Here is a 12413-nt window from a genome sequence, read left to right on the forward strand (position 1 = left end):
AGAGACCCAATGCTAGGGTGGTAAGGAGATTCTTGCTCAATGAAGCAGTGGGAGTACCAAGGATTATTTTATACCACACACGATACCACAGTTGGCAGCTTTCCAGAGACTACAGGGGTGCACATACCTCCCCAAGACCATATGGTCTCAACGTGAAACTGCCTCTTAGGAGGCCCAGATGCTTCCATACCTTTGATTCTCAACACATAGGAATGTCAATCTTTGTTACAACCAGAAGGTCAAAGGGCTGCAGGAAGTCTGTCTGTGGTTGTCACGACCGGGGCCACACTCAACATTTGGAGGGTTATTCCTTCTCTCGGAAGGCTAAGAGGCAGTGAGGGAGGAGGCATTTGTCCCAGTGACCTGGATGCTGGGAACGGAACCATCCCGAGGGGCTATTCAATTACCCGGCAGCGCGCAGCCAGCTCAGTTATCCGCCCTGGGGCTTCCGTGTTGTGGGCAACCTGGATGCAGTAGAAACAGTGGGACGTCTGAATTGCAATTTACTACCTCATTCCACCGAAAAACTATGAGAAATAAGTGAATTCAGTAAAGTTACACAATCACTACATAAAAATCAACTGCATTTCTAAACATTAATAATGACCCATCAGAAACAGGAAAAAAAAAACCCTATTTACAATTGCATCCAAAAGAACAAAATACCTAGGACTCAATTTAAGCGAGGATAGGAAAGACCTGCACACTGAAAACTTTAAAAGGTTGATGAAGAAACTGAAAAAGACACAAATAGATTATCAGATGTTCTCATGGAATGGAAGATTAATATGGTTAAAATGTCCATTCTACTCAAAGCCATGGACATAGTGAATGCAATCCCTACCAAACTAGCAGTGTACTCTTCGCAGAAATACAGGATAATCACCCTAATTTTTGTGTGAAACCAAATCACAAAGGACCCTGAATAGTCAAAGCAACCTTGAGAAGGAAGAACAGGCTGGAGGCATCTCGCTTCTCGACGTCACATTACATTCCAAAGCTACAGTCACCAAAAAGTGTGGAATTGGGACCCAAACAGCTGCATGGACCAGAGAGCCCAGAAATCAACCCACACGGGCGGGGTCAGTTCATTTATGATAAAAAGGCCAAGAACCCAGCACAGACTCAGCCCCATGTTGTCCGGAAGCTAAAACCCCGGTGGGTCCACAGGAGACTTCACCTTGGATCAGCACAGACGTTGACATTTTGGTTTCCCCAAGCCCAGGCGGTGCCTGAGAGACAGAACTTTCCTCTATGCTCAGAGCCCTGTCCCAGGTGGAAAGCGCATGCGCTATGAGTCAGAGGCAGGCTCAGCGCCCCGCTGTGGGCAATGCAGGAAGTTCAGGCCAGGCCTCCTTCACTGTTCACCAGAGACAGCGACCCTTGGTGGCAGACCTGCTGAATCCATTAAACTTTGAAAATTCAACTTGAAACGGAGTCAAATATCCTGTAACTTCTCCAAAATAATTAAGGAACAACTCATCGACAACTTTATGAAATGAAATGAATGTAGACGCAGACTTTAATGTACATCAAATTCACTGAAAATGCAAAACTATGCAAAATTATAGAAGAAAACATAGAAGAAAATTGACATGAGCTTGGGTTTGGTACAGTAGATCATGAGCTTTCAGTTTTAACACACAAGACAAAAAGGCAATCCACAAAGGAAAACAAGGAATATCATGGACCTTATAAAATTAAAGGTTTCTACTCTGTGAAAGACCTTATTCAGAAAATCTAAAGACAAGTCACAAATCAGGAGGAAAATATTTGCAAACACATATCCAATAAAGGATTTGTCTCAAATATTCAAAGAATTCTTAACACCAACAACCTCATTAAAAATAGGGAAAGATTGAAAGGGACACCTGGCCAAAGAAGATACACAGATAGCATATCCAATTATGCCCAAGACTTGGCAGCAGAAAAACAAAGGTCCAGCTCAACTCCCTGAGTCTTGTGTGACCTTGGACTAGTGCTGTCCTTCTTGGAGGCCTGAGATTTGGAGTGGGAGGAAGGGGAAGAGGGCCAGTTATGCTTAAACCTAACTCTAGCCCTGACCACTCTCACCACATCCATGTGACATGGTCTAGGAAGTCCTAGCCATAGTAATTAGATGAAAAAAATAAAAAATAAGTCAAAGGAATCCAGTGGCAGGAAAAAATAAAACTGTCACTGATTGTAGATGACATGATACTCTGTACATAAAATCCTAATGACATCCAATTACAAATAGACTTCACCTGAAAATTCAGTTAAGTTACAGGATACAAAGTTACTCTACAGAAATCAGTTGCATTTCTATACATTCACAACAAACTATCAGAATGAGAAAGTAAGAAAAACAACCCCTCGGACAATGACATTAACAAAACTGAAATACCCAGGAATACATCTAACCCAGGAGGTGAAAGATCTGTTCTCAGAAGACTGGATGACACTGATGAAAGAAACTGAAGACAACACAAACAAATGGAAAGATACACCATGCTCATGGACTGGAAGAATGTGCATTGTTAAAATGATTCCACACCACAAGGCAACTAGAGACTTGATGCCAACCCGATCAAAATACCAATGGGAGTTTTCAGAGAACTAGAAGAAAAAATTCTGAAATGTATATGGAAACACAAAAGAACCTGAAGAGTCAATACCATCTTAAGAAAGAAGCACAAACTTGGACGTAGCAAACGCTCCCTGATTTCAAACTATGCTACAGACCTAGAATTGGAACAGCATGGTATTGACACAAAAGAAATCCACAGAGATCTATGGAACAGAACTGAGAGCCCAGACATAAACCCACACTTATATGGTCACTTCATCTGTAACAAAGGAGGTGAGAACATACAATGGGGAAAAAGACAGCCTCTTCAATAAATGATGTGGGGAAAACTGGACAGTTGCATGCACAAGAATCATACTGGAATCCTTTCTTGTACCATCTACAAAAACCACCTCAAAAGAAATCAAATACTTCAGCGTAAATCCTGAAGCCGTGAAACTCCCACTCCCCAGCTGTCCTATCAACATTCTGTGTGTTGGGCACTGTCACCTACAAGGACATGTCATGATCACCAGAGTCCACATTAGGGTTCACTCCTGGTGTCGTACACCCTATGGGTTTTGACAAATGTATCTCATCATGAATGTATCACACTGAATAGTTTCACTGCCTTAAAAATCCTGTGCTCAGGCTATCTACCACCCCTCCCACCAACCCTGCCACAACTCCTGGCAACACACTGATCTATTCACCCTTTCCATGGTTTGCCTTTTCCTGAATGTTATGCATAGTTGATACCCTAAGATATGCCACCTTTCCAGATTGGCTACTTTCAGTGAGTAATATGCATTCAAGGCACCCCACCTGTCTCCTCATGGCCCCATATATCTCTCATTTCTTTTCAGTGTGGAATAACATTGTATTGTATGGGATACAGTACATATGTCCATTCACCTCCTGAAGGGCATCTTGGTTGCTTTCAATTTCTGGCAGGTATAAGTAAAGCTGCCATAAATGTCCAGGCGTAGGTTCCTGTGTAGATGTAAGCATTCGACTCATTTGGGTCCATTGATACTAAGGAGTTTGAGGGGCTGGATCGTATGCTAAGAATATGTTCCATTTTGAAAGACACAGCCCTGTTCACAGAGTTTCTGAAGATGGTAGCTGAAAGCATGTCAGCATACAGAAGAATCAAGCCAAAGAAGGAGGTAGAATTCAAAGATGCCAGCAAGAAAGATGTTGTCAAGACAAAACCAAACCTCTACCCTCTAAGAGTTGACAGCTGGTCCTGAAAATTTAATGGACACCAGGCATATTCACAGGAGAGAAGCATACACATCTATTTCTCGTGAGTTTTATATGACACATGGTGCCCTCCCAAGGAAATGAAGAAAGACCCGAAGAGGTGGATTGAACAAAGAGGCAATCGTGGCAAAGGAACTACACTATGTTGGGAGGCTAAGGAAGATGAGAATTATGTTTAACAAGGTCTATTTGTACAGAATTCTCTCATTCACAACTTTTTGCCCTTGACAATAATAATGTCACTCTCCTTCCAGCAGCGGGAGCATGTCTTCCATGAGGTTGAAGGTCAGAGGTGGATATGTTACCTCCTCTCCCAGAAAGAAAGAGTAGAGAGTCCTACCCTTACTGCCCACCACCCCTGGGGACAGAGGTCCCCCCGCCACCCCGGGAGTGAGGTCAAGAGACAGAGGTACCTTCTCTCTCGCCCCAAGGGGGTGAGAAAAAGAGCTTCTTCCTCTCTCCCCATGGGTGGGGAGGAGCAAGAGAAAGAGATTCCTCTTTCCTCAATGAGGCAACAGAGGTCTTAAATGGCACCACAGAACAGTTAGACTTAATTGATATTTCAGGACATTACATTAAAAAAAAACATAAAAAAACCCAAAACCAGAATGTTCATTCTTTTCAAGTACACGTGGAACATGTTCTAGGCTGGACCACACACTTGGACATAAAATAAGCTTCAATAAATTTAAGAGAATAGGAATCATTTCAAATATCTTTTCTGACCATAACAGCATGAAACTAGAAATCAACCACAGAAAGAGAAATGAGGGGGGGGGGAAACACTGACTGTATAAAGACTACACAACATGCTACTGAAAAACCAATGGGTCAACAAAGAAATCAAAGAGGAAATTTAAAAAAAAATACCTTGAGACAAATGACAATGAAAACACAACTACACCAAATCTATAGAATGCAGTAAAAGCAGTCCTAAAAGGGGAGTTCATAGTGATACAGGCCTTCCTCAAAAAGCAAGAAAAATGTCAAATAAACAACCTAACCTACCACCTTAAAGAATTAGAAAAAGAACAGTCAAAACCTAAAGTCAGCAAGAGGAAAGAAATAATAAAGATCAGGGAGGAAATAAATAAAATAGAGATTTAAAAAAAATAGAAAAAATCAATCAAATCAAGAGCTGATTTTTTTGAAAGAGTAAACAAAAACAACAAAACTCTGGCCAGGCTCACCAAGAAGAAGACACAAATAAACAAGATAAGAAAGGAAAATGGAGAAATTACAACCAACACCACAGAAATACAAAAAGCCAAAGAGAATACTATGAACAAATATATGGCACCAAATTGGACAACTTAGAGAAATAAACAAGTTTCTAGAAACATACAGTCCACCAAAACTGAATCAAGAAGAAATAGATCATTTGAGCAGACTGATCACTAGAACTGAAATAGAATCAGCAATGAAAAATCTCCTTGCAAACAAAAGTCCAGGATCAGATGGCTTCACTGGGGAGTTCTACCAAACATACAAAAAGAACTTACACCAATCCTTTTCAAACTCTTCCAAAAAAAGATTGGAGAGGAGGGGACACTCCCAAACACATTCTATGAAGGCACCATCACCCTGATATCAAAAGCAAAGACACCACTAAAAAAGAAAACTACAGGCCAATATCTTTGATGAGTATAGATGCAAAAATGCTCCACAAAATATTAGCAAACTGACTCCAGCAACACATAAAACTTTTCATACACTACGGTCATGTTTGATTCATCCCAGGGTAAGAAGGATGGTTCAACGTATATAAATCGATCAATGTGAAACACTATATCAACAAAAGAGAGGGCAAAAAATCACATGATCATCTCCACAGATGCAGAAAAAGCATTTGCTAAAATTCAACATCCATTCATGATAAAAAAAAAAAAACTCTTACCAAAGTGGATATAGAGGGAACATATCTGAACATAATGAAAGCTATTTATGACAAACCCACAGCCAACATAATACCCAATGGTGAAAAGTTAAAGACCTTCCCACTAAAATCTGGAACAAGACAAGGATGTCCACTCTTACCACTTCTATTCAACATAGTATTGACAGTCCTAGGCACAGCAATCAGACAAGAAAAAGAAATAAAAGGGATCCAAATTGGAAGAGAAGACGTAAAATTGTCACATGACTATTTATAGAAAACCCTAATGACTCCACCCAAAAATTACTAGAGCTAATAAACAAATTCAGCAAGGTAGCAGGATGCAAGAGCAACACACAGAAATCTATTGTGTTTCTTTACACTAACAATGAAATACTACAAAAGGAAAGTAAAAGAAAAAATCCCTTTCAAAATCACATTAAAAATGCTTAGGAATAAACCTGACCAAGGAGGTGAAAGGCTTACATGCTAAGAACTATAAAACATTGATAAAAGAAATTAAAGATAATTTAGAGAAATGCAAAGATTTCCCATGCTCTTAGATTGGAAGCATGAATATTGTTTAAAATGGTCATACTACCCACAGCAATCTACAGATTTTACCCATGACATTCTTCACAGAACTAGAACAAATAATACTAAAATTTATATGGAATCACAAAAGAAAAAGAACAAAAAGAACACCAAACTTCAGACAATACTACAGAGCTACAGTCATCAACACAGCATGGTATTGACACAAAAACAGATATATGGATAAATGGAACAGAACAGAGCCCAGAAATAAACCCACATACCCATGGTCAATTAACCTTCAACAAAGGAGGCAAGAATATGCAATGGAGAAAAGACAGTCTCTTCAGCAGCTGGTGTTGGGAAGACTGGACATGTGAGGGTCAATGAAGTTAGAACACTCTCTCACTCCACACACAAAAGCAAGTTCAAAATGGCTTAAAGACTTAAACATAAGACAGGACACCATAAATCTCCTAGAAGAGAATACAGGCAAAACATTCTCTGGCATAAATCATAGCAATGTTCTCCTAGGCCAGTCTACCAAGGCAATGGAAAGAAAGGCAAAAATAAACGAATGGGACCTAATTAAACTTATAAGATTTTGTGCAGCAAAAGAAACCATAAACAAAATGACAACCTATGGAATGAGGGAAAATATTTGCAAATGATGCAACAGACAAAGGCTTAATTTCCAGAATATGTAAACAGCTTGTACAACTCAATAAGAAAAAGAAACAAACAACCCAATCACAAACTGGGTACAAGACCTAAACAGACGTTTCTTCAATTAAGACATACAAATGGTGGATAGGCACATGAAAAGATGTTCAGTATCACTCATCAGAGAAATGTAAATAAACACTACACTGAGATTAAGACCTCACACCAGTTAGAATGGTCATCATTAAAAAGTCCACAAACGATAAATGCTGGAGAGGGTGTGGGGAAAAGGGAACCCTCCTACACTGTTGGGGGGAAATGTAATTTGGTGCAGCTACTGTGGAAAACAATAGGGAGATTCCTTAAAGAACTAAAAATAGAGTTATCATATGATCCAGCAATCTCACTCCTGGGCGTATATTCCAGAGGGAATGCTAATTCAAAAAGACACCTGCACCCCAATGTTCACAGCAGCACCATTTACAATAGCCAAAACATGGAAACAACCTAAATGTCCATCGACAGAGGACTGGATAAAGAAGTTGTGGTATATTAACACAATGGGACACTACTCAGTGATAAAAAAAGAATAAAATAATGCCATTTGCAGCAACATGGATGGACCTGGAGATTGTCATTCTAAGTGAAGTAAGCCAGAAAGAGAAAGAAAAATACCACATGATATCATTCATGCATGGAGTACAAAAAAGAAAAGAAAAAAGCAGACACTAATGGACTTATCTACAAAACAGAAACAGACTCACAGACATAGCCAACAGTCTTATGGTTACTGGGGGAAAGGGGATTGGAAGAGATAAATTAGGGAGTTTGAGATTTGCAAATGTCAACCACCACATATAAAAATAGATTTAAAAAACCAAATTTTTTCTGTATAGCACAGGGAACTGTATTCAATACCTTGTAATAACCTTTAATGAAGAAGAATAGGAAAATGAATATATGTATGTATATGCGTGACTGGGACATTGTGTTGTACACCAGAAATTGACATGTTGTAACTGACTATACTTCAATAAAAACAAGCAAACAAGAAAACTATATTTCAATAAAAAAAAAACCAATGTGAATTGTGTGCTCAAAATGAAAGAAGATAAATCTCTGGGCCATTCCTTCTCCTGTTTATTTGCTGCAAGAGAAACAGGGGAAAGGAATGAAAACAGGACATTGCTACACTTTTTAGGCTTATGCAACTCTTTGTTGGACTCTAAGCTCCTTTAGAGGCCAAGGACTGTCTACTTCACGTGTCTGCAAAATGAGAAGACTCAAGTAGACAGTTTGGAAAGACCCTTCTGGCACTGGACACCCTACATTCTATGAGCTCCTGAAGCTGCATCCCATCTTTTTGGTCCTCGATTATGGGCCATTTGAAGGCTCCCTGAATGATAGCATTTTAGATTTAGAAGTCGTTTTAATAATATGAATTGCTAATATCATCTCAGGTGTTTGCTACACAATGATTCAAGTTCTTCACGGGTATTAATTTGCTTTAGTCTCCCAGCAACCCCATCTGTTAGGTACGAATCACCCTTATCTTGCAAATAAACTGAAGCATCGAGAGGAAGTTACTTGCCCAAGATCACATCATCAGTAATTGGCAGCAGCTGACCCAGAGCCCAAGCTCTAAACCACTGTCCTCGACTGCCCCCCTGGGCTAGGACCTGAAAGAATCATTAAGTCCAAATACTTGTAGTCACCCCTCTCCCATCAAGGGTCTTGCATAAAGCAGGTGTTCACTAAGGTCCAGATGACATGGCGGGGAGAGCATCAATATTTAAGGAGTTGTCCTGCTCAAGTACCCTTGTGTTCCCCTCACTGTCATATGTGCTCACTCCCAGTTCCTCAGAACGTGACCTTATCTGGAAATAGGGACACTGCAGATGTAATTAGCTGAGTTACGATTAATTCATATTGGAGTAGAGTGGGCCCCTAATCCAGTAAGACTGGGGTCCTTATTTAAAAAAAAAAACAAAAACAAAAAACAGGTGCACACAAGGAGAGCACTATAGGAAGGTAAAGGCGGAGATCACAGTGATACTTCTTCAACCAAGATTGTCTGTAAATCACCAGAAGCTAGGGGAGACGCATGAAACAGATTTTCCCTCCAGCCCTCAGAAGGAACCAACCCTTGGGCATGTAGCCTCCAGAACAGAAGACACAATAAATTTCTGTGGTTGAAGCCACCTTGTCTGTGGCCATCTGTAACAGCGGCTCTAGCAAACGAATAGAAACTTCTTCCAGCTAAAAAGAGTTTCAAGTCCTGGCTATGAGTTCGACCTCAGCAGGTATCTGCAAACAACTCAGCTGAAACAGGCTTCAACACCTTCCAAAAGCTCAGCCAGGTAATTTTCCTCCCTCAATGGGGAACCTGCAGAGCCAAGATTGTAAACACCTGCAGAAAACTCTCCCCCTTCCTCCAGCCAGGGTTCCTCCTCCTTCACCATCCTAGGGAAGAGGCAGAAGACAGGGCCGTGTGGTCTGAACTCCCTACAGATCACTGCAGATACTGGTTTCAGAAGGTGACTGCGAAAGTTACCGTTTGTTGAGCTCTTAGCATGGGCCAGACCTGTGCTGAGTACTGTATATGCATCATTTCACCAAATACATCCACAACCCTGCCAAACAGATATGAATATTCCCATTCTATAGGGAAGGAAACATAAATACTTTTCTGAAACAATCTACTTGAGCATTCTTGAGTATCGGTGACAAATCTGACCTAAAGTATCAGACTTGGCGCCTGTAGACAATGTAGAAATACCGAGCAGAACTGGGAGGCGAGACCAGCACACCCCCTCTTTACAGCAAGTGAGTCAGGAAAGCTCAGGAGCCTGAGTTCCTGGTTTTCCCTGCTACCAATTTCTCAAGAAAATCACAAAGTTTCTCCTTGGAAGAGGAGGCATTCTCCACGCACTCCGAGTCACGGTTCAAAATCCTTGACTCCAAGACCACCTAGACATCCTCCCTTCTAGAAACGCCCAGGTTCACACAACAGCAAGGCTCAGTCCTGAAAAGGAAGCCCCAGATTCCCCTCTCAGAGAATTCCCTGGGCAGCACCCGGGCTGGGGTCAGACAGAGGCTGAAGGCCAGGCCTCCCCGGGCCTATCCTTGGAGTTCCTATTAAACATACAGGCTAGGCCCACGGGCTAAAATAAGGCCCCCGACTCCACATGAGGGGCCGATGCCCAGGAGGAGCTGGACTGCTTTTACGGGATCCATTTATTGTCACACTAGCTCTACTGCCTTTCCGGGCTGACACGGCTGAGCACGGCTACCGGACTGAATAGCCCCACAGGCCCAAGCAAGCTTCAGCAGGTCACCGGCAAAGCCCCCTAGCAACACCCGAGAAGTAAGAAATACAATCCGGGTAATAAAAGAAACTCTAACCAACCCCCTCCTACCTTTCTAAGTCCGTGTGTGCTGCGTAGTCTAGCTCAGAGGGCATCCTGTGCAGAGGTCTGATCCCGGATCCTTCAGGGCAGAGCTCCCGGAGGCGAAGGGCTGCTCCCGGCCCCGCGGCTCCGCCGGGCCCCACGTGCAAAAGCTCTGCGTCTGCGCCCTGCGGCCTGGGCAGCGCAGCGGCAGCCGCTTTGCGACAGCTTCGCCCGCCTCCGCGCTGATGGGGACCCTAGGGAGCAGCCGCCCAGAGGGCCTTTCCCGGAGAGCAGGGTCTCCCAGTGTGAGCTGGCGTCTCCCCATTATTTAATCAAAGAAGCAAACTTTCCTTGGCTTCTGAACTGAATTCAGTGTTGTTCTAGTGACTCCAGGCAGGAGGACTAGAAAGGGTCGGTAAGGGGTGTAACCCCATAGCGCTTTGGAACAGATTTGGATTGCCTACTAATTACAGTCGCCTTCACTGGCATCATGCTGTAGTGCTCACAAAGCGCTTTCATGTTCACTAGTTCATCAGAGCCTCAAAAGAACGGTGTGACAAGCCCAGCATCGAATACGGGGCCAATTTAATAGAGGTTCCAAGAAGCGAAGTAGCCTGCCCAAGGACACAGAGCAAGTTAGAAGCAGATCTGGGGCCAGGACTGAGGTCCTCAGACTCCCAGCCCTAAGGCCTTTCTAGAATGTTACTCTGCCTCTTAAGAACAGCTGCCGCTCATACCGTTACCTCTCTTCTCTCGCCTGCTGTATTTCAGTCACCAAGTTGTTAATGATCTTATCTTCCACACAGTGATCAAGTACATTCGCTTTTCTCCATTATCACTGCCACCGCTGTTTCACGCACTTTTATCTGTGGCCTGAATCACTCTTAACAGGAACCTGTCACCGGCATTCTGGTTCCCTCCAATGCAAACAGCAGCCAGGATGCTCTCTAGCATTAGCAGCACTTGGAAGACTGCAGGAAATCTGGAACCCCAAGCTCCACCCCCAGTCCTCCAGAATCAGAATTTTAGTAAGACCCTAAATGATTCCTGTAAGTTTTACATGTGCGTGTCAAAGTTTGAGAATGAGAGGAGAAACCAGAGACAGAGATAGGAAGGGGAGAAAATATTTGCAAAAGATATACAGTTGGCCCTCTGTATCCACGGGTTCCTCATCCATGGATTCAACTCACAGATCAAAAATATCTGAAAAGAAATTCCAGAAATTTCCAGAAAGCACATAGCATTTACATTGTATTAGGTATTATAAGTAACTTAGAGATTATTTAAAGTATATGGGAGGATGTGTATAGGTTATACAAAAGTACTATGCCATTTTATAGAAAGGATTTGATCATCCATGGGTTTTGGTATCCACAGGGTTCCTGGAACCAACCCCCCATGGACTGTTAAAGGACTGTTATCCAAAATATACAAAAAACTCTTAAAACTCAGCAATAAACAAACACCCTGCTTAATAAAATGGACAAAAGACCTGAAAAAACATCTTACCAAAGAAGATACTCAGTTGGAAAAGATGCTGAACATCATATGTTATTAAGTGATTGCAAATGGTAACAACAGTGAAGTACCACTAGACACTATTTAGAATGGCCAACATCCAAAACTGAAAACACCAAACGCCAACAAGGATGTGGAGCTACAAGAACTTTCATTCATTGCTGATGGGAATGCAAAACGGTACAGTCAGGCCATTTGGTGACAGGTTGGCAGTTTCTCACAAAATCAAACATACTTTAACAGTCCAGCAATGATGCTCCTTGGTGTCCACCCACCTGAGCAACCTTGGGGAGATGGGGAGTTAGGGAGCCCCCTATGTCTGTAGGAAGGATGGGGAGCCCTCTCTCACTGTGGGAGGTATACGGAGGCCTCTGTGTCCATCCGGCGGGGGAAGAGAGCCCTCCATCCACGTCTGGATGTTCAATGCCTTGATTAAATGTTGCTCACCTCCTATAGCTCTAAAGTGCTTAGAGGGAAACAGTTTTCTAGTGCTTTTTCACTTTCCCCCAAAGAGAAATGATGGGAGGCGGTGAGTCGTTCTGAAAGGGAGGCCCTGAAATGTGGAAAAACGCCACCTGCCTCACACATTCATCCAGGGTCCCGGCCGCGTCCTGCC

Source organism: Vicugna pacos, chromosome 35, assembly GCF_048564905.1.
Source record: "Vicugna pacos chromosome 35, VicPac4, whole genome shotgun sequence".
Classification (NCBI taxonomy): Eukaryota; Metazoa; Chordata; class Mammalia; order Artiodactyla; family Camelidae; genus Vicugna; species Vicugna pacos.